This window comes from Amblyomma mixtum, chromosome 1 (assembly GCF_055824585.1).
Source record: "Amblyomma mixtum isolate Tamu chromosome 1, ASM5582458v1, whole genome shotgun sequence".
In the NCBI taxonomy this organism is placed as follows: Eukaryota; Metazoa; Arthropoda; class Arachnida; order Ixodida; family Ixodidae; genus Amblyomma; species Amblyomma mixtum.
In genome coordinates, this window is record NC_143012.1 from 207,838,712 (window position 1) to 207,861,019 (window position 22,308).

The window sequence follows — 22,308 nt, forward strand, 5'->3', positions numbered from 1 at the left end:
CTGTAGCGCAGCAAAAGACGAGGACACAAGAAACGAGAGACGCGCTCGTGGTGTTCGTCTCTCGTTTCTTGTGTCCTCGTCTTTTGCTGCGCTACAGTGTCTTTGAGGAAAGAAGTAGGGGAGAAAAATAGTGAAGGCGCGCAGAGCAAGAGCCGCCACGCCTTGCTGCAGGCTTCAGCCATTGGAAAGCCTGTGCCCCTGTCCTCCATGATGGTCTGGGGGACAAGAGGGCTTCCTGTGCAAGGTGGCCAGCAGGAAGGACCTTGGGCTGGTGGTGCCTGGACGACTAAAGGTAGCCGTCCAGTCCCGCCTCCCCCAGAGAGGAGACCCTCCATGGCCCGGCGGGTGTTGTGGCCGGCAGGAAAGAAGAGCTCTGGTGTAGTCTCGGCTGGAAAGCCCAGTGCCCGGTAACCGGTGATCAGCCTGGCCTGTTGAGCCGCGAAGTTGGGGCATTCCGGGAGGAGGTGGTCCAGTGTCTCCTCCGGGTGTCCGCAGCGGGGGCAGTCGGCAGCTGCTGCCAGGCCATTCCTGTATAGGCGGTCGCCCGTCCAGGAGCACCCGATCCGCAGGCGCAGCAGGAGGGCCCTCTGCTTCCTGATGAGTCCGCTGGATGGAAGGGGTGGTGTCTCTCCTCAGCAACCCTGGGGTGCGGGCCGCGAACAAGGGCACCACAGCTGAGCTCGGCGATGCCCCGTTGCTGTGTGCAGCCCTGGCCGCGGCGTCGGCGGCCTCGTTTCCCGGCACTCCGACGTGGCCAGGAATCCAGGCCAGATGGACAAGGCAGCCCCTGTATCGGAGGTCATCCAGCGTGACCGCCAACTTGCGGACAACCGGCTGACGACACGTCGGCTCGGAGAGCAGCTACAGAGCCGCCCTGGAGTCAGTGAGGATTGATGCGGACAGGACCTCTGGGTGGGACTCCAGGACGTCTGCAGCCAGGTGGAGGGCCGCCAGTTCTGCCAGGGTGGAGCTGGCGACGAAAGGCAGGCGAGCCTGCCTCGTCTCGGCGAGGGTCGGGGCCACGCAGGCAGCAGCTGCGGAGGGGCAGTCTCCGTGGATGACCGAGCCGTCAGTGAACAGGGGGGGTGCAGCCTGCATGCTCCTCCTCCAGCATGTCTGCCCAGGCAAAGAACCGGTAGTCGGGCTCATGTATATGCTAGGGGGTCGAGCTAAGGGACCATCGAGTCTAGCTGGGCCAGCCCGACTGCAGTGCAGGGGGTGGGTTGACTCTGCCCGATCCGGTTGGAAGGAGCATGTATACATCGCCTCCTCTCCTGCTACCTCTCTGGTCTGGCTGTCGCTGCGCAGGAACTCGGAGATATTTTTTCTCGTCACGTATTGAGGCAAAATGGCAGCAAGCACGAGTACCATTACGAGTACGAGCGCACGGTGCGGAGCGAAGATTCCCTTCAATGTTTCTTGGCGCTTATGTGAGCGAAGCACTCGATAGCAAGCGCCAGCGAAATCAAGATGTATATAAAGAATTGGAGCGGGAAATGCGCCGTATGGGTTATAATTTTACATGGGAACAGCTGCGCACCTGCTTGAAGAACATGAAGGTTTACGCTTGTAGGTATTGACAAAGTCGTCCTTGTGTGACCTCCCAGGTAATTTATTCGTGGATTTTAAGCGCTGTTGGAACAGAACAAGAGCGGAGCGCCCCCATCAGCATGGAAGTGGTTCGCTTACATGAGTGATTTGTTAAGTCACAGACCACTCGTTCAAGCACGTGTGTACGGTGTTGACTCCACTGCAGTGGCCGACATCGACGTACAGCGTCCAAGATGGTAAGTAGATCCAGTGCACGTCAGCACTCGTGTTATGCGGCCCCCAGAGTTAAATTTGTTGTTAGCTGGTTCCGTAAATGACGGTGATATACTTTTTGTGCTGTTGTATCACCCTGAGCTAAGGAGGAGAACGCTGTCGGAAACTAAAAAAAAACATGAGGCAGGCCCGTTGACCATATGCCCTCCCGGAGACAGGTCGCTTGCGAGACCCATATACGAAAAGTCGCGGTCACTCTATTAAGGCGAAGGCCTTTGATACCTCATACTGTCGTGACCAAGACTTGTTAGCAAATGTACGCGTTTCGGATGCATGCCTTATCATATGCCAATCGATACTTAATCGTGTGCAATCGAAAGACATCGGAACATGATATAAAGGGGTTTCATGATTATATCAATGTACTTAATGACTGAATGATGAAATGATTTGCCGATGCTAGTAGCGTGTCCCACCAAGCATCGGATCCAGGATCACCGCCGCATTGCCGAAGGAGGAAGGAAACGTGGGCCGGAGACGGGGAGTAGGGGAAGTGAAGGAAAAAACTGTATTTACATAGTTACATGATTATTTACATTATGTACATAGAGCGGGACTGAGAATGGCTCTCAGTGGAAGGGGAACGTCTTCGTCAACCGTAGTCGACTGGAGCTAGCAGGCTTCTCTCGGCCACACTCACGGCCGAGTTAAATATCGTTCGGTTTCCCCAGATCCCTGGCTGGGGAATAATGGTCGACGAGCACTGTCCAATCGGATGGACCGAAGGAGACGTTCTTGTTACCACCCACGGCTGGGCAGGTGCGAGCTTTTCCACTCTCTCGCAGCTGGGTCGATGAGAGGGGGAGATGCCGACTCATCCAGCCCTGCGGGAAAGGAATCTCCCGAAGTCTTCCAGCAGGTGAATGAACTTGCTTCCCCGCCGATTGCCCAGAACGCGAGTCGGGGACACAGAATTCTTCAATTATCCGCCAGCGTGACCGGCGCCGGCACGTCGCCTCCACTGTGGTCGCTCGGACAATACCTCCGGCGCGTCCCCGGCCTTCGCCGCTATAGTGGTCACCTCCGCTCAAGGAATTTCGCCGGGGTTACTGCTGACAATGGCCCTCGACATTCCTGCTACACTAATCCGCTGAGGCTCGGAGGGGCATTCCAAGCATCCCACTTTGTCGGCCTTGTTGATTGTTCACGGTAGCTGCTTGATCGGGCCCACGTGGTCCGAAGTACGGTCACAACAATGAGTAATTGGTAATTAGTAGTAAAGAAATGGCATGTGGGACTGTGCACTGCGGCTGTACCTTAGCTAACACTAATTAATCAGTGTACTAGTTAAGGTCACGTTAACTATCACTTAACTATACATTAACTCGTATCACAAAATGCGGAAGTCATGCTTAACTATCATTAATAGTTGGACGTTGTTGTTGCGACTGAGACAAGGATATGAAAAGGGAAGTGCACGGGCCTGCCGACTGGCTCGAGGCGATCGAGCCACCACCACCGCTGCCAAGTGCAAACAGAGAAGGGCTCCGGAAATTTTGACCACCTGGGGTTCTTTAACGTGCACTGACATAGCACAGTACACGGGCCTCTAGAATTTCTCCTCCAAAGAAATTCAATCGCCGCGGCCGGGATCGAACCCGCGTCTTTCGGGTCAGCAGCCGAGCACCATAACCACTGCGCCACCGCGGCGGCAGTAAAAAGAACCGAAAACAAAAGCGCGTCGCCACAACCGCGTCCGCCGAAGCGGGCTGAAAGAACAGATAACCCAGCTGGATGGTTTAGACGTTTCATAGACATTGTGTCGAACATTCTAGACAGTTCCATCACGACAGGACAAGATGGATGGCATTACAACAATGGTAAAGACCCTCTATGGGATTGCAGCAGCCACTGGATGCGTCATTCGCTGCCGGGATCTTGAACGTGTAGGATGGCCCGTGTTGCCATATGTTGTGCTCGGCAAAGGATGCTGAGCGCAAACGCCGTAACAGGGAGGCAGAGCGTGTACACCAGGGATTGCAGCCGCGCCCCTCCACAAAGCCCTGGAACACGGAGGAAGAAGGCTCGTGAGGCGATGCGTGTGAAACGGCTCGCAGCTGCAGTAGCAGAGCCTAGTCCTGCACATCAAAGCCCCACAACGCGGCGTACGAGGAAATGCGACGCCATGCGTTTGAAACGTCTGAGCGAGTCGCCTGGAACAAAGGCTACACAAGCTCAGCAACGACGTCATCGATGGCTCAACTCTGCATGTCAACCAAGCATGAGCACTGCCATGCACGTTGATTAAGTACCAGATGCACAAATGGTACTTCAGCAATTCCAATCGGCCACCAACTACTTCAAGAAGCACTTCGTACAGAACGAATTCGAAGCAACGTGTTCTGTGTGTGATCGCCTGTGGTTCAGCAAGGATCTCAGCAAGGCACCCCCAGACAGCTACGATTTACTGCGAGAGGCCTTTCCTGGGCGACTCGTGGAAACCTTATGCTGTCGAACCTGCCGTGATTCACTCCGCAGTGGCAAGATTCCCAACTTCTCCACCAGCAGTGGCTACGTCGACCCACCCAGGTCACTTGCCACCACTCAATGCAGTCAGTGAGAGACTCATCTCGCCACGCATTCCCTTCATGCAGATTCGCCGCCTACTCTACTGCACATCGGGTCAGTTGCACATTGCTGGTCCAATCGTCAACGTGCCCATCAATGTCGGAAGCACAGTGCTACCTAACCATCATGCCAACGATGTTGCACTACATCTCAACATCAAACGTCGCATGATCTACAAGACGCCATATGTGCAAGGCATGGTGAAGAAGGCCGACATCGTTCTGTGGTTGGATTACCTCATGAAGAGCGAACTGTATTGCTACTACAACATTAAGGTGGACATGCACCAGGTCGACGACATTTGTGCACATGCCGTTTCAGTATCCGAAGACACAGCAGAGCTCCTAATCGTGGACCTGGAAGATCGCAACGACCACATGAGTGTTGCAGCAGCAATGACACTGGGTCAAGAGACAATGATTCTCGACGACGACTCCTCACTCGTCATGGCACCAGGCGAGGGGCAGAAGCCACTCAACATCGTCTTCGACGAGCATGCGGAGGAGTTGGCGTTCCCACGGATCTACTTGGGTCAAGCGAGGAAGATCTCGCCAGAAGCTAAGCCCACTCCCTTGACCATGGCAATGAGAGAGTGTCGTCTTTGAGATAGGCGAGGTGCCGTCGCTCGCCATGTACTATACATGGCAATGAAAGTGATGCGGTTGCGCGTAACGTCCTCAATGGCAACGATGGCAACGCTCACAGTGACAGAGCGAACTGAAATGGTGAGCGACGACCCCATCGTCTGTGCACTCTACTTTGACCACAAGGTGCGAGTCATCATGTCGCTACTCTGCAACAATACCATCTGACCCTTCGGGCGCCACTACGTAGTCTACTTCAAGCGCATCGAGTTTCAACACAGGGGGAGTGCACATGCGCACATCCTCCTGTGGCTGAATGATGCACCAGACGACCAGCTGAGCGATGTGATGCCTGAAACCGTGCGTCTCGCAGAGCAGTTGCTGTCTGTGAATCTCGACTTTGTACCACCTCCTTGAAGCCAGACTCGCCAGCACACCCATACGTGCTACAAGAATAGTTTAGTTTAGTTATATGGGGTTTTATGGCGCATAAGCAACTATGGCTATCATGCGCCAAACACAAGGTTAGATGATGTTATGTTAAGTGTATAGAAGTTACATTATATTAAATTTAAAACATTGGCTTTCTTTAGAAACTTACAAACAAGTGAAAACTCGACGAGTGTTTGCTCGCCTAAAAGCAATGCGGGATGAAATGGAATGTGTTGATTGTAAAATACCGTAAAAAATTTTTTTCGTTCTTCGAGATGCGAACAAGAGATTAAAATGTGATTCACTGTGAGCTCCTCACCACACATTTCACACACAGGTTTGTCTTTTTTTGTTAATAAGAAGTTATGGGTGATGTGTGTGTGGCCTGCGTAAACGACATAAAATTCCTTCGATAAAACGTTCTTTATGACGGCATGATTTCCATTCTTTTAAAATGGGCTTTATGGTATGCAGCTTGTTGTGTCCTTCATTTTCCCAAGAAGCTTGCCACTTGGCTCTTAGTCTGCTATGCACTAACTTCAAATAATCCCTCGGAGGCAAACCCACATGTTTCACCTCCATGGCTCTGGCTTGTGCAGCACACGTGTCGGCTCTCTCATTATCCCTAATGCCAACGTGACTGGGAACCCAGCAGAATTTTATAACATGTTTTTGTGCTGTGACCTTTACTATATTGTGTATGATGCTTCCAATCAGTGGCTCCGTGGCATTTTTGGAGTTTAATGCTGTAAGGACGCTCAGTGAATCTGTATAAATGATGCTCTTTTTGATGTTTTCATTTGTTATTTTCTGTACCGCAACATTAATAGCATAGCACTCCGCGGTGAAAACTGTAGCACATGAGGGAAGTCGTACTGCATTTTCATTTTTTCCTTGTATTACTGCGCTTCCCACATGAGCATGAGTTTTTGACCCGTCAGTATAAAATGCAGTGTAATTTCTGTATTTTTCTTGTAGTGCTAGGTATTCTTGTATTATATGGTCGTGTGGTGTACAGGTTTTCCTGAGGCGTGTTAGTGTGACGTCACACACTGTGGGGAGAGTGTACCACGGTGGTAGCGCTTCGTGTCTTCGGTCAATATTTTTAATTTCGTTTAGTATGTTCAGAGCTTGGCATTTTTCTTCGAAGCGCAAGAGCAACAGCTTAATCGCGTTAGGCTTGTTGTTGAAGAGTATTCGGGATGGGCATTTTGTCAGAATTGGGTAACAGAGATGTTTGGGCTGAGACAGGATTTTGAGGATGTATGTACAAGTTAGTGCAGTTCTTCGATCTTCTAAGGAAGGTTCATTCGTTTCCACATACAGACTTGCTATTGGTGAAGTTCTGTAAGCACCGGAAGACAGCCTTAAACCAAGATTGTGGATAGGATCCAGTCGTTTTATGTAGGATGGTCTTGCTGAGCCATATACTATGGACCCATAGTCTAAATTAGAGCGAACCAGAGAACGATATATATGTAACAGGCATGCCCTATCAGACCCCCAGCGTTTTCTTGACAGTAGTTTCAGTATATTGAGGGCCTGGGAACCTTTTTTCTTTAAGCTATTTATATGTGGTAAGAAAGTGAGCTTTTTATCGAAAGTTACTCCTAGAAATTTATGCTCTTGTTTGACAGGTAATGGGGTCTGGTTTAGATATAGTGTGGGGTCGGCCTGTAGGCCTCGTCTCAAAGAGAACAGAACCGCTACTGTTTTCTGAGGAGAAAATCTAAATCCGTTTCTATCTGCCCAGGTAGCCAGTTTATTTATTGTTATTTGTATCTGTCGCTCACAAGTAGGTATGCTGGAAGACGTGCATGCTATTTGGAGGTCATCTACGTAAACTGAATACATTATGGATTTTGGGATTACTTTTCCTATGGAGTTCATTTTGATGATGAATAAGGTCATGCTGAGGATGCACCCCTGGGGTACGCCAGTTTCTTGTATAAAAGTGTTGGAGAAGGTTGCGCCTAGGCGGACTCGGAACGTGCGGTTGGTTAGGAAGTCGTTCAAACAGCTCAGCATCCTGCCGCGGATACCTAGGTCCGCTAGGTCACGGAGGATACCGAACCTCCACGTGGTATCGTAAGCCTTCTCCAGATCGAAGAAGACCCCGATACAGTGTTGCTTGTGGATGAACGCTTCCCGGACTGTGTTCTCAAAGCAAACAAGGTGATCAGTTGTGGAACATGTCTTTTTAAAACCGCACTGGTGTATATCTAAAAGTTGCCGGGACTGAAGTATGAAGGTTAGTCTGATGTTTAGAATGCTTTCGAATGATTTTGCTCTACAGCTAGTGAGTGCTATTGGCCTGTAACTGGTGGGACTAGTTGGTGGTTTGCCAGGTTTTAGAAAGGGTACTATGATTGCTTCTCTCCATGCTTGGGGGATTTCTCCACTCATCCATATTTTATTGAAAAATTTTAGGAGAGCCTCTATGGCAGTCTCAGTGAGGTGAGCAAGCATGGCATAATGTATATTGTCTGAGCCTGGTGCTGTCTTTTTACCGGATGTTAGTACTGCGTTTAGTTCATGCATTGTAATAAGCTGATTGTAGTCTTCATGTATGCATGTTCTGAAGGGAAGTTTTTGTTTTTCTACTATTGTTTTGTGTTTTTGAAAGGAGTGTGTGTAGTTGGACGAGCTTGAAACTGTAGAAAAATGCTCACCCAATATGTTGGCCTGTTCTTCTAATGTTGTTTGAGTACCGGGTGTTGTTAGCATTGGAAATGTGAAAGGAGTAAAATTTCCAGTGAATTTCCGCACCTGCTCCCACATTTTTTTGGATGTTATTGAGCTGTTTATCGAGGATATGTACTGTTGCCATGATGCCCTTTCTGCGTTGCGTCTGATGTATCGTGCTTTTGCTCTTGCTTTTTTAAAGTTTATGAGATTCTCATGTGTTGGATATCTCCGAAAAATGCCCCAGGCTTTGTTTTGTTTCTTTTTTGCATCTTTACATTCTTTTGTGTGCCAGTATTTGTGATTTTGTTTTACTATTCCAGAGGATTGAGGAATAGCTAAATGTGCGGCAGCTAAGATGCAATTTGTGAACTTTTCATTGATCTCATTGATGTCAGTATTTTCTAAAACTATGTTCTCTAATGTGGCTTGTGCACTAAAAAGTTGCCAGTCAGCTAAATGTAGCTTCCAACACCGTGGTTTTGTGGGAATAACTGTTAGCGAGGATGAAAGACTTATTACGACAGGGAGATGATCACTTCCATATGGATTGTCTAAAACACTCCAGTTAAAATCGTTAAAAACAGACGGTGAACTAAAAGACAAATCTAAAACACTCATTTTCCCCGAGGTTGGGGAGCAGTATGTAGGTTTATTAGAATTGAGTAAACAGACGTCATTGCATAAAATAAAATCCTCTAGGAGATGGCCTCTAGCGTCAGTTTTCTCGCTTCCCCAAAAACATGAATGTGCATTAAAATCTCCAACTATCAGGTATGGCTCTGGTAGCTGCTCTAAAAGATCCTCTAAGTCATGTAGTGTTAAATTAAAGTGCGGATCAATATATAGTGAGCACACAGTGATGGTTTTATGGGCAACCAGAGTGGCTGCGGCAGCTTCGAGTCTTGTTTTTAGTTGAAGCTCTCGTGCCGGGACACCGTTTTTCACTATGATGGCTACGCCTACCGACAGCCGGCTCGCCTGTACCCGATCGCGGCGGAAAACAGTGTAATTCTTACGAAAGTTATTTTTTTGGGGACCTAAATTTGTTTCTTGTAGACATAAGGCGACAGGAGCGTGTGCTCCTAGTATGTCTTTTATGTCACTGTAATTGTTTAAAAGTCCTCTACAGTTCCATTTTATTATGAAAGGCATCTTAATTTTGTGTTTCTATAGGATGGAAAGGTAGATCAAGTTGTTGATGGCCCCGTGACTCGGGGCCTGTCTTTTTTTGATCGATCCAGAGAGCTCCGCCAACCGTCCGACGTGGACGGTGCGGGGCTGCCCGGGGCCGTGTCCATCGCCTCTGCGGAGGCGCTGGACGACCGTGCAGAAGGCACGTTCGCGTTCGAGTTTGACCTCGACCTGTGAGAAGAGGTCTTGAGGCCCGCCGACCCGGGGGTCTGCGCAGCCTGACTTGCAGTTGGCAGAGCAGCGTTAGCTGCTCTGCCTTGGGGCGCGGATGGCACCGCCACAGGCTCACTGCGAGTGACCTGGACGGGTGCCGAAGCCTGGTGTGGTGCGCCGCGCCCACGCACCACATCGGCGAAGTTTGTTTTTGCACTGAAGGAGAATGTGTTTGTTTGAGCATATCGCCTTCTTGCTTCCTTGAAAGAAATGTTCTGTGTAGTCTTGAGAGTAATGATTTCTTTTTCTTTTTTCCAAGAAGGACAAGCTCTGGAATAGGCAGCATGGTCTCCTTCACAGTTTGCACACCGCGGTGTAGCAACACATTCTTCAGTTTGGTGTTCCTTTGACGAGCATTTTGCGCAAGTTTTGCGGCCGCGACAACTCTGTGAGCCATGGCCGAATCTCTGACAGTTAAAACATCTTTGTGGGTTGGGTATATATGGTCTTACATTTATTTTCAGGTAACCATGCTTCAATGCTTTCAGGCAGTGTGCTGGTATTGAAAGTGAGCATCAGGTGCTTCGTGTCTATTTCCTTGTTATCCTTCCGGATCTTTATGCGCTGAACATTTATGACATCTTGGTCAGTAAGGCCTTCAAGCATTTCTTTCTCAGAGAGGTGGATAAAGTCGATTTCAGATATGACGCCTCGGACAGTGTTCAAAGATCGATGTGAAGTGACAGAGACTGGGATTTCCCCAATGGATGCAAGGTTTGGGAGTTTAGAGTGTTGGACAGCGTCACGAAGTTCGAGCAGTAAGTCACCGCTGGCCATTTTGGATACCTTGTACCCGAGGCCCAAGGTGTCTGTAAGGCACTTTGCTACTAGGAACGGGGATATCAGTCTTGCTTGTTTTCCTTCTGCTTCGCTATGGACAACATGAAATTTTGGGAAAGATAGTTTTCTTTTCTGAAAAAAATCATCTGCATCGTTCCGCCCTCTTTTGAGAGAGCGATCTGGTTTGGAAAATGGGGGAGCCATAAAATATTAATGTTTTTCGGTCATGGTGCCAGCCACCCACCATGGAGCCCAACAAGGGGACGCGACAGGAACTTGCGAGCAAGTCCTGCCCACGCCAGCTGTACACCTTAACTATAACCTAATATGACCCAACTCAGGGTAGTTGGTCACACACGGTTAACCCTCGCCACCAGGAAAAAGAGGAACAAACGAAGAAGAGAGGAGGAGACAGGAGAGTTGTAAGAAAGAGATAGGAAAGTGAAAGATAGAGGGGAGGATAGGAAAAGGCGACTGCCGATTTCCCCCGGTCGGGTCAGGCCGGAGGTGCCGTCTACAGGAAGCTGGGGCCAAAGTGGTGTGTTGCCTCCGCCGAGGGGCCTTAAGGGTCCAAACGCTCGGCATCGGCTCAACCACCAGGATCCCCTTTTCCCCGGACACGGCGATGCCACGCACGGCTAAGCGCGGATGCTCAGGTCCGTGGTGACGCATTGTTCACCATCATCCCCCTGCAGGGATGTCCCTGCGGATGCTCGGGTTAACCCCGTGGTGTCGCCACTCACCAACGTCTGCATGCTGCAGACGCCTCCCTGCGGGGAGCTACAAGAATAGATGCAGAAATCGTCGATTCAACGCACCCTTCTGGCCCATGCCCGAAACACGCATCGTCACCCCCCTACTGCCACCAAAGACAGACGAGGAGAAGAAGCAAGTTGAGGACCTCAAGGAGCGCTACATGGCCATTCACGAAGTACTCGAAGACACCGTGTATGACAAATGTTAGGGTGGGCGATTAAAAGGAATGAAAAATAATAGCGTCCCGCCCGCATACTCAACTCGAACATGGATATTCAAGTCGTCCTCGAAGTCTATGCCTGCGCCACCTACATTGTCGATTGTCAACAAAGCCAACCGGGGGATGTCAAACCTTTATCGAGAACTGCAGAAGATTGTGCAGGAGTCACCAGAGGCAGAGGACATACAGTAAGGCCATCCGAGAACTCAACCTCAAGATGCTCAATGCAGTCGAGATGTCCGCCCGGGAAGCGGCGTGGTTTCTCCTGCAATTAGGCATGTCTACAAAGTCACGTGATGTAGTCGCCCTTAACACGCAGTGGCCAGAGGAGCACACCCGCATCCGCAAGACTAATGACGAGATGGATAAAGAAGGCCTCGACACTTCCAGTACCAACGTTTGCAAGATGCACGAGTCAAGCATGACTTCATCCAAGCCATGGACAATGCACTTGCACTCAAGTTAGTCACCCCCGCTCCCAAAGCAACCACCAAGCACGGCAGTTGTCTTGACCTGGTCTTCACCACCTACAGCAGTGTAACGGATCAGGACTACATCTCCGTCCACTTCAGTGATCACAAAGCAGCAATCGTCGACATTGACCCACTCAAGCACAAGACCTTCATCGGATATGAGAGTCAAGAAGATATCTTCTCAGGGGACAACTTCGAAGCAATGGGCTTAGACTTCGAAGCAGACCTCGAAAGCACTTAGGCGCGCCGTGCCAAGCAGAGTTCAGTAAATAGTTGCACTAGCAGAATGTGAAACAGTAGACGCTCACTTTACTTGAATCATCATTCACAACCACATTCGTGACAGCATGCTGTACTCAGGCTTTCGCCTAGCACCACTTAGGTCGCCAAGTGTCTCCTAATTTTTTTTCTGAGCTTGTACGATTAGGTAACTAAAATAAGTTTTTCGAGTTTAGCCAGATGTCCTTAATGACCTGAAACCAAAGACATTTTTCTACAACAAACTACCAAATGCTTCTGTTGAGGCAACCACGCTGAGTTACGTACAGCTTGGGCAAAATCGCCGGAGCTCTAGTCGTACCTAAAAGGGAAAGCAGTACTTGCTGAAAATGTATATCACTGTGTGTAACAGGGAAAATGACCCCTCAGAGGATAGTGTTAGCGTATGGGAATGCTCATTACAGTATCATGCACATTATTTAATAAGAGCAATAAATAAAGACAGGGCGTTTGAATTCAGCTACTGTAAAGCTATTTGTAAACGGTTTTGTAAACTTTTGTGCGTGCATGAAGAGAATCAATTGCAATAAAAAGGTGTTCATGCATTTTATTTCACTGTCCTCCTGCTGCGCAGAAATCAAAGGTTACCAATATCCCACAAGAGAAAAGTGTGCAAAAGCTGTATCTTACCAGTACTCACCTACGGGGCGTAAACTAAGGAAAAAGTTTCAGCTTAAGTTAATGGCAACACAGCGAGCTATGGCAAAGAAAAATGATAGGTGTAACGTTAAGAGACCGGAAGTGGGCAGAGTGGGTGAGGGAACAAACGCGGGTTTATGACATCCTAGTCTAAATCAGGAGGAAGAAATGGGCTACGGCACGGCATGTAATGCAAAGACAAAATAACCGCTTGTCCTTAAGGGTAACGGAGTGGATAACGAGAGGAGGCAAGTGTAGCACGGGGTGGCACAAAGGTAGGTGGGCGGATGAGATTAGGAAGTTTGCGGGGACGACATGGCCGCAGCAAGCAGATTACCAGGTTAATCGTAGGAATGTGATGCAGGGACCTTTCCCAGTCAAAAAAAAAACATTGGAACCAATTGGATTTCTAACTGGTTCCAATTGGACTAGTTGAGTTACCAACTGGTTCCAATTGGAATCGTGTTCTAATAGTCCAATTGGACCATTTGGGTTTCCAATTGATGGGCCCAATTGGTCTTACCCATTACATCCAATTGGACCGCCCAGGCACCCAATTTTTCCAATGAATGCTTTGCGTTTTTGACAAACAAGGTAGAACCAATATGGTTCCTATAATAAGAGCTATCAGCAGCTTAACCTACTAAATTGTACTCATCATCTGCACCACCACTGCAGCTGAAATTAAATTAAATAACTGCGCTCAGTGGGCAAGCGCCACTGGCCCCAGCATGAGAGCCTCACAAATGGGGTATATAAGTTGGAGCAGAAGTATGTTCTTTGGATGTACATAATGAGCTAATATATGCTAATAGTGCCTGAATGTTGCTTGTGTGTGATCTATTTGTGCCTGTTGACTTTGATTTCCATAAAAACATGTTAATCTCAATTCCGTAGAACAATGTTGATTGGCACTAGGCACGACATCTCCCTGCAGTCCTCATAAATAACTTTTCCTTTTGCATATTATAATATGTGTGTTGTGTTTAATGGCACATAGGCTTCTAAGGCCATCATGCGCCAAACACAAGGTAATAGGGAATGTTTTCTGTGTGATTTAATAAAAATGTGGTGTAAAGGGCCTAAAAATTTTAACTAGCTAGTAATAACAGACAAAACGAGATTTGAGAATGGCTAATGGTAAAAGCTTTAAAAAAAGGTCAGGCAACCCCAGCGGCCATCCTTGGCTGGCCAAGGATGTCGAGGATCCCAACCAATCAAATAAAAGCCTCAGCCTTCTTCTCAGGAATGGGAAAGCGGCTGAGGTGTATCATGCAATAAAGCGAGCCAGTGGTTCAGTGTTTACAGTTTTTCGAGTAAGCCTGCTTCTTTTAAAAAGTTAAAAATAGAACGTATGTTAACAATGGCATTATCATGTAAGAGCAGTGTTGGATGGAAAGGAATGCATTCTTTATAAAATTGACTGAAGTACTTTTTTCTTGGTTTTTCTAGTTTCACAAGAGATTAAAATATGGTTAACCGTAAGTTCGTCTCCGCATTCTTCGCAAACAGGTTTGTCTTGTTTGGTTAGTAGAAAGTTGTGGGTAAGGTGTGTGTGTCCAATACATAAACGACATAAAATAACTTCAAAAAAGCGTTCCTGATGAGTGCATGATTTCCATTCTCCTAATATTGGTTTTATTAAGTGTAGCTTATTATTTATCTGACTATTCCATGTGCTCTGCCATTTGTTCCTTAGACTGCTCTGAACTAGCTTCATGCAATCATTATGTGGCATGCTTATTTTCTTTATTTCCTTGTTGTGGGCCTGAGCAGCGCATGCGTCCGCTTTCTCATTTCCATCAATTCCAGCATGGCTTGGAACCCAACATAATTTTATGTTATGCCCTTGTGTTACAATCCTTGTTATGTTATGTATGACCTTACCTAGTGATGGCATGACTGCATTTCTGGACTGTAGTGCTTTCAGTACACTGAGGGAGTCTGTGTATATAATACTGTTTTCGATGTTCTTGCTTATTATTTTCTCCGTAGCAAGAAACAGCATAACACTCGGCTGTAAAAACTGATGCACACTGAGGAAGCCTTACTATTTTTTCCTAGTTCCCTTCCACTACTGCACTTCCAACATAACCTGCAGTTTTCGATCCGTCTGTGTAGAACTCGGTGTAGCTATCATATTTTTCCTTTAGTGTAAGGAACTCTTGTATGATGTGTTCTGGTGGAGTTTGTCTTTTGTTGAACTGTGTAAGACTTATATCACAGACCGATGGAAAACTGTACCAAGGGGCAAATGCGTCACAACATTCTGCAACATTTGGCAGTGTTTCTGATAAGTCAAGTTCTCGGCAGATCTCCTCAAACCGCATTAGCAAAGGCCTGGTTGCTTGGGGCTTATTTGTAAATATTATTCGAGAAGGGCATGTTGTGACTATTGAAAAACACACATGTTTTGTTCGCGACCTAATTCTAAGAATGGATGAACATGTAAGTGCTTTTCTTCTATCTTCAAGTGATGGCTCATTTGCTTCAACATGGAGGCTCATTACCGGAGATGTTCGGTATGCTCCACAAGAAAGGCGGACACCAAGATTATGAACTGGATCTAATCTTTTTAGATATGAAGGCCTTGCGGAGCCGTACACTATACTCCCATAATCTAGACATGAGCGCACTACAGAACGGTAGATATGAAGGAGGCATGCTCTGTCAGATCCCCAGCGTTTCCTTGAGAGTACTTTAAGAATATTCATTGCACGGGAGGCCTTTACTTTCAAGTTGTTTATGTGCGGCAGAAATGTAAGTTTTTATCAAATGTTATTCCTAAAAATTTATGTTCTTGTTTTACCAGTAGTGTGGCTCCCTTTAGATGTAAGTTCGGATCGATCTGCAAGCCTCTTTTAAGCGAGAAAACAACAGCCACTGTTTTCTGTGGAGAGAACTTGAACCCATTTTTGTCTGCCCAGATTGCTAGCTTGTTTAATGTGAGTTGTACCTGCCTCTCACACGTTGACAGGCTGGAGGACGTGCAAGCAATCTGAAGGTCGTCGACAAACACGGAATACATAATGGAGTTGGGAATTATTTTCGCTATGGGATTCATTTTCACGACAAAAAGAGTGGTACTTAGGATACAGCCCTGCGGTACCCCATTCTCCTGGACAAAGCTCTTCGAAAGGGTTGCACCCAGGCGCACCTGAAAAGACCGGTCTGACAGGAAATCCTTCAGGCTGTTCAACATATCCTACCGCGGATGCCAAGATCTGCTAAGTCGCGTAGAATGCCATATCTCCATGTGGTATCATATGCCTTCTCCATGTCAAAGAAGACTGCCAGACAGTGTTGTTGATGTATGAACGCCTCTCGAACTGTGTTTTCTAAGCGGACGAGATGGTCAGTTGTCGAACATCCTTTCTTAAATCCGCACTGGTGGATGTCAAGGAGTTCGCGTGATTCAAGAATGAGCATGAGCCTAACGTTGAGCACACTTTCAAATGATTTTGCTATACAACTTGTAAGAGCTATCGGCCTATAACTATTAGGGGAGGTGGGCGGCTTTCCAGGTTTTAAGAACGGTACAATAACTGCTTTTTTCCAAGCCTCCGGCATCTTTCCGGACACCCATATCTTGTTGAAAAATTGCAGAAGTGCTCCTACAGCAGCTTCGGACAGGTGGGCAAGCATTTGATAATGTGCACCATCCGGGCCAGGTGCTGTCTGTTTACCGAAGGACAGTACGTTTTGGATCTCCTGAATTGTAAATATTGTATTATATGTTTCGTTTGTACTGCCAGTCGTTGGAAGTTTCTGCTTTTCAGTTGTGTTTTTGTGTTTTAAGAATGACTGTGTGTAGTGTGAAGAGCTTGAAACGTCAGAGAAATGTTGTCCTAGTATTGATGGATGAAACATACCTCTGCCATGAGGCTTTCTCAGCACTGCGACGAACGTACCGAGCTATAGCTCTCGCCTTTTTAAAATTTAAGAGGTTCTCATGTGTCGGATACCTTTGAAACTTACCCCAAGCTCTATTTTGTTGTTTTTTTGCTTCCTTGCAGTCTTTTGTCCACCACACTTTGCGATTTTGTGACACCACTCCTGAAGACTGCGGAATAGCTAACTGTGCGGCGGTTATAACACAATTTGTGAAAAATTCGTTTATCTGGTCTATGCTTAAATTTTCTAAAACTATATTTTCTAAGGTGGCTTTTGCTCTAAAAAGTTCCCAGTCTGCTAAAAGCTTCCAGCGTCGCGGCTTTGTTGGGATTATTTCTGGTGAGGAAGTTAAAGTGATTAGTATAGGGAGGTGGTCACTTCCATATGGGTTGTCAATGACATCCCATTTAAAATCATTAAAAACAGAAGGTGAGCTAAATGACAAATCTAAAAAGGTCATTTTCCGTGAGGTAGGGGAGCAGTAGGTGGCTTTTCCTGTATTTAAAAGACATACATTGTTTGTGAGGATAAAATCTTTGATTATTTGACCCCTAGAGTCACAGCGCTCGCTTCCCTAAAAAGGGAAGTGAGCGTTGAAGTCCCCAACTACTAGATACGGTTTTGGAAGTTGATTGGTTTGGTTTATGGGGTTTAACGTCCCAAAGCGACTAAGGCTATGAGAGACGCCGTAGTGGAGGGCTCCGGAAATTTCGACCACCTGGGGTTCTTTAACGTGCACTGACATCGCACAGTACACGGGCCTCGAATTTCTCCTCCAAAGAAATTCAACCGCCGCGGCCGGAAGTTGATTGATAAGTTCTTGTAAATCGTGGACTGTTAATGTAAAATGTGGAGGAATATATACAGAACAGATAGAAATTGTTTTATGGCTGACGACACTGACCGCGACGGCTTCAGCGACGCTTCCAGAGAGTCTATTTGCCTGCTCACGATCGCGTCTAAAAGTTATATAATGTTTCAGGATGTTCATATGTTGTGGACCTAGATTGGTTTCCTGGAGACATAAGGCTACGGGTGACATTGACCCTAAAATATTTTTTATGTCATCGTAATTTCTCAATATTCCTCTACAGTTCCACTGAACTAGAAAAGCCATATTTATGTTTTGGGGTAGTAACGGCGAGGGGTTTACTTATGTTCTGGGGCCGTTATGGTGGCCCTGCCTTTTTTCCGCTCAAGAGAGCTGTTCCGCCGCTGTAAAGCAGGCGGGCTAGGAGTTTGGTCCATCACCTCGGAAGAGGTGGTGGACGACCGCGGAGATGCCGCGGGTGTGTGGGTGTCAGGCCTCCCCCGACGGGGGGAAGTCCTGCGGGATGCTGACCCATGGGCCGGCACTCCCTGGCTTGGAGTTGGCAGAGCAGCCTTCGCTGTCTCTGCCTGGGGCGTGGGTGGCCCTGCCACAGGCGCGGTGGAAGTGGCCGCGGCAGGTGCCGGAGTGCTGTGTGGTGCTACGCCCCTGCGCACCACATCAGTGAAGTTTGGTTTCGCTGTGAAGGAGAATGTGTTGGTAAGCGCAAAACGCCTTCTGGCTTCATTGAATGAAATGTTTTCTTTGGTCTTAATGGTGATGATTTCTTTTTCCTTTTTCCAGGACGGACACGCCCTGGAGTACGCAGCGTGGTCTCCTTCGCAGTTTGCGCAGCGTAGTGCTGCGTCGCATTCCTCAGACTGGTGATCCTTTGAAGCGCATTTCGCGCAGGTTTTGCAGCCGCGGCAGCTCTGTGAGCCATGGCCAAACCTCTGACAGTTAAAACAGCGGCGGGGGTTGGGTATGTAGTGCCTGACATTGACTTTCAAGTATCAGACATCGATTGTTTCGGGCAAGCTGCTGGTGTTAAATGTGAGCACCATGTGTTTGGTGTCTATTTCCTTGTTATCTTTGCAGATTTTGATTCTGTGGACATCTATTACATTTTGTTCGGATAGTCCTTGAAGCATTTCAGTTTCTGTTAGGTGGATAAAGTCAGCCTCTGAGATCACGCCTTTGACTGTGTTGAGGGATCGGTGGGGAGTTACGGAGACAGAGATGTCCCCTATGGAATCGATGTTTGAGAGTTTTGAGCATTGGATGCTCTCACGCAGTTCGAGGAGTAGGTCGCCACTGGCCATTTTTGATACCTTGTAGCCAGGCCCCAAGGCATCTGTTAAGCATTTGGTAACAAGGAATGGGGATATGATTCGGGCTTGCTTTTCGTCACAGTTGCTGTGGATTACATGAAATTTTGTGAATGTAGGTTTCTTTTTCAAAAAAAAGTCTGCTGCCTCGTCCGCCCTCTTTTGAGAGAGCGATCTGGTTTTGAAAGGGGGAGCCATAAAAAATTTTAGTTTTTCGGTCATGGTGGCAGCCACCCACCATGGAGTCCAACAAGGGGACGCGACAGGAACTTGAAGGCAAGTCCTGCCCACGCCAGCTGTACACCATAACTATAACCTAATATGACTCAACTCAGGGTAGTTGGTCACACACGGTTAACCCTCGCCGCCAGGAAAAAGAGGAAAAAACGAAGAAAAGAGGAGGAGACAGGAGATTTGTAAGAAAGATAGGAAAGTGAAAGATAGAGGGGAGGATAGGAAAAGGCGACTGCAGATTTCCCCCGGTCGGGTCAGGCCGAAGGTGCTGTCTACAGGAAGCTGGGGCCAAAGTGGTGTGTTGCCTTCACCGAGGGGCCTTAAGGGTCCAAACGCTCGGCATCGGCTCAACCACCAGGATCCCCTTTTCCCCGGACACGGCGATGCCACGCACGGCTAAGCGCGGATGCTCGGGTCCGTGGTGACGCATTGTTCACCATCATCCCCCTGCGGGGATGTCCCTGCGGATGCTCGGGTTAACCCCGTAGTGTCGCCACTCACCAACATCTGCATGCTGCAGACGCCCCCCTGCGGGGGCATATTACAATATGTTCAGTTGTAGAAATATTTGTCCAAGATTCTAGAGCATATTATTCACAAACATTTAGCTACCTCTCTCAATGAATATAACATATTTTGTGAATATTTTCTGGGTGAAATAACTGCCTGGCCTAATGGGTCCAATTGGCTAGTCCAGTTGGGTCCAATTAATCGTGTGTCCAAAAACACCACTGGAACTAATTGGTTTCAATTGGGAAATCCAATTGGAACCAATGGGAATGTCCACTTGGTTCCATTTGAAATGTCCAATTGGTTCCAATGGTTTTTTTGACTGGGTTTCCCAGCAATGGGCGTAGTCAGATTGATGACGGTGTTGTTTCAGGTGCCTGTAACAATGACACACCAGGCTCACAGAGAAATGAAGAGGACACTGACAGCTTTGCAGATCTAAATACATGCAAGTTTATTGAACTTCACCTTGTGAATTTCGATGATAAGAAAAAAAATTGAGCTTCATGGTGAAACTTTAATTAAAGTGCCTCTTTGGATCTGTATGTATGGTAACTTAAATGAGAGTTTACAGAATTTTTTGTACATGGAGTTTAAACGCAAAAGGCGCCGATGTGCTGTGCGATGTCACAGATCCCCAGGTGGTCGAAATAATTCCGCAGCCCTCCACTACGGCACCTCTTTCTTCCTTTCTTCTTTCACTCCCTCCTTTATTCCTTCCCTTAGGTGTCCACCGAGATATGTGAGACAATTACTGCCCAATTTCCTTTCCTCAAAAACCAGTTTTCCAATTTTTAGAACAAGGATTAGACTAATGCAAGCCAGGAATTGACTGTTTCCGCATAGTTTAATCATCATGGAGGCCTATAGAAGAGTGCGACAATTCATGTAGCACGAAGCATGTTGGGTGAAACCCAAGAGTGGCTTTGCCAAAAATGCGCATGCTTGTTCAGTGCAGGCATATGTACTGAAGTGTTACTGTGGTAAAGGAGTTACAAAATTAGAATTGCTTTGCTTCAAAACTTTGCGCGAGAACATTAAAGGAGAAGAGCTACACTTTCAGAACAGTCTTCCTTTACCCATGGTGTCATACAAAAGGATGCTTTGCCTTTTCAGCTGGGAGTTCATTCAAGTCAGCACCACCAGCCAAACGCCGTCGAATAAGAGAAAATCAGTTTGAATATCTCGTCACAGCAGTGCAAAAAAACATGACTTTACGGGAGCAGCAAGAGGAACTTTAATTCCAGAGAGAGCAAGACTTCTTGAAACAGGAACAAGAGACAATGAAGGGGTTCCTAGAAGGATTTAGTAATTCTTTTTTGCAATGAACTCAAGCTCTCATGACACAGTACTTTTTCTCACCAACAAGCCTTACTTAGCACCCTGCAGCCACAGACACCAACGGTTCCATTCACACTGTCACATGGACGCACTGCTACACATTATCCTCATAATCCCCCCTCCCTACCAGCAACAACAATACATGCCCAGAGCTCAGCAGCAGGAACACCACATGCCAACAGACCAAAAGCAAATATGCACATGCGGGCAACACAGGTGGGCAACATAGCTATGCAACATAACTTGACACAGGACAACAGAAACGAACTCCCCAAGTTGGGCCACTACACCACAGCAAAGCCGCACTGCTCTTTCAAGTGTGCGACAAAGTCAGGTGTCTAAAAATGCACAAAACACAGTGACCAGGCACAATGCGTGCGTCGACACCGCAGGAAAGAGTGAGCAATGAGCATACAACAGTGATACGCCATACAACCTGTGGCACTCTTTAATGTTCCTTCTCAGTGCAACCAGTGATGTATATGCATTTTTGTTACATTTTATGTAACAAAATGGACGTCTGCCCGAATGGACGTCTGCCCGAATCCTGAGACTAGGGCCTGCAGACAGTGCGGACTCCAGAACCCGGCGGCAGACCACCAATGAACACCCAAATGCCTGCTGTGTGGCGGCGACCACGTGGCGGGCACGAGAGACTGCAAACAACGACTCAAGTCGGCGAGCGAGCTGCGGTGGGGCCCCCTGCAGCAGCAACGCCGTAGCCGGGGCCGCAGCCGGGGAAGAAAACCAAGATGGTTTCGTGACGAGAGTCAGGAGTCGGGCCGGAGCAGCCGCGGGGGCAGCCGGAACCGAAGCCAGAGCCGGGGATCCGAAAGGGACGAGTCCTTCCCACCCTTGGGCGGCAACGGCAAGCAACAGCAGAAGCAGACGCAAGGGCAGCAACAGCAAAAGAAGAAGAGCGGCGGCGTTAAGGTGAGCTGGGGAGACGGCCCTCCCAAATCACTCTTTGCTCCGCACTCGAACACAAACAACACACAAACCGCACGCGAGAAACAGCTAGCGGAGGAAAATAAGACACTTAAACGTGAACTTGAGCAGCTTAGGAAGCAGCTAAGCGAGGTTAACAGAGAACTACGTGAATCGAGGACAGGCTATGCATCGCCTAGGACTCAGACCCCACCGCCTACGGCGATGGAGACGGGGCAACAACACCACGAGGGAGGGACCTCCAACGATGAGCTTAAAACCTTCATGATGAACATGCAGAGGCAGATGCAAGAGCAGATGCAGCAGTTAAAAAGCGAAATGCAGCAGGGACAACAAAAGTTTGCCCTGTTAGAACAAAATGTCAGGACGCACATCAAGAGCCAAAACACACAGAGAATAACCAATGATGCTAGAGACAGACTACTTAACGAACGCAGGTTCGGCACAGAAACCCCCAACGCAAACAATGGTAACCCATCATGGCAGAACGCCTCCAACAATTAGAGATGTGGCAGTGGAACTGCAGGGGGTACAGGCAAAAACAAGGCCTCCTGCAGCAATTCATCTATGCCAGAGGAACCCCACCAGACGTAATTAT

The 22,308-nt window shown here is 47.8% G+C and overlaps 1 pseudogene; it reads left to right on the plus strand.

Moving 5' to 3' along the window:
- Window positions 1–1,689: 1,689 nt before the first annotated feature.
- Window positions 1,690–20,991, plus strand: LOC149370672 (uncharacterized; annotated as a pseudogene).
- The last annotated feature ends 1,317 nt before the right edge of the window (window positions 20,992–22,308 follow it).